Consider the following 1,374-nt stretch of genomic DNA (forward strand, 5'->3'; position numbering starts at 1 on the left):
TAACGACACGTATGCAAAGTGTATGACGTGTTTTTGCCATTGAGCTGCCGCTATCCACGCCTTCAACTCCGGCATAGCAGTTCAATGTCGGCGTCACCGTTTGGCCACTGCTTCCCGAGGTCTCATCTATACGGGGTATACCTTGCTGTCTGCGTAGTCACCGCTTGCTGCGCTCACGCCTCCGGAGTAACCGCTTGTTGTGGACGTAACCACTCTGCCGCTCTTTCGCAAGCTCTCACATCCGGGGGTGCTTGTTGTCTGCGGTGGCGTTGTGTTTCGCGGGCGAGAGCATATTCGCGTTCTTTTGCATCCATGACGAAAACAGAACGTGTGGTCTGGAATGCGTGCTTCTTTTCCATCTTCATCAGCGTTATCTTCATCGTCTTGGCGAATAGCGAGTACCTTGAATCGTCATCAACGTCATCGCCATTGTCCCCGTGAGCACAGACAGCGCACAATAGACAAGCCTATACCCTAAGATATTTTGTCCACAAAAGCCATTTGGTCGTCCTGCCCCGCCGCGGTGGTCTAGTGGCTAAGGTACTCGGCTGCTGACCCGCAGGTCGCGGGTTCAAATCCCGGCTGCGGCGGCTGCATTTCCGATGGAGGCGGAAATGTTGTAGGCCCGTGTACTCAGATTTGGGTGCACGTTAAAGAACCCCAGGTGGTCTAAATTTCCGGAGCCCTCCACTACGGCGTCTCTCATAATCATATGGTGGTTTTGGGACGTTAAACCCTACATATCAATCATTTGGTCGTCCTTCTCCAGTCTTCTTCTGTGATCCTCGCACCACCTGAGCTTTCTGTAACTGACCGATTTTCGCAATGCCTCCGGCATTGGCCCCTTATTCCCAAGCTGGAATGTCGTGTTATTGCGTTATCAAATCACGCCATATTGAAGGGGTATAATAACTTCAACTGTGGCAACCTGTGATGTCATTTATGACGTCATATGACACATTGAGGTCATATGACCTTTTGGTATACCGACGGCACGCGTACATGATATGAAGCGAATCTTGGCCGACTTAAGTTACTTGGATTTTGAAACTACAGCACTTCAGTGCTATCTGTTATGTCATTACGCGTTCAAAAGAAGTGTTGCCATCATGAATGAACCTCTCTAGCACGTGCGACCCAATAACTCGGCTGGGTGACAATTATATGGCACTCTAAACACGATATATAAGCACCTATTCATTTCAAAATCTAGATGGGAGCCGGCAGATGGAAACACATAGTGGGATAGTCAGGGTGAACAGTGGAAGTGCCTCAGACAGGCTGGCCGACGCTTCGATAGGAGTACATATCTTTGTCAACGACACCTTGTCATCCTTGGCCTGTTAATTTTAAGGGGGTTAATGACGTTACTAT

This window comes from Rhipicephalus microplus, chromosome 9 (assembly GCF_043290135.1).
Source record: "Rhipicephalus microplus isolate Deutch F79 chromosome 9, USDA_Rmic, whole genome shotgun sequence".
Taxonomy (NCBI): Eukaryota; Metazoa; Arthropoda; class Arachnida; order Ixodida; family Ixodidae; genus Rhipicephalus; species Rhipicephalus microplus.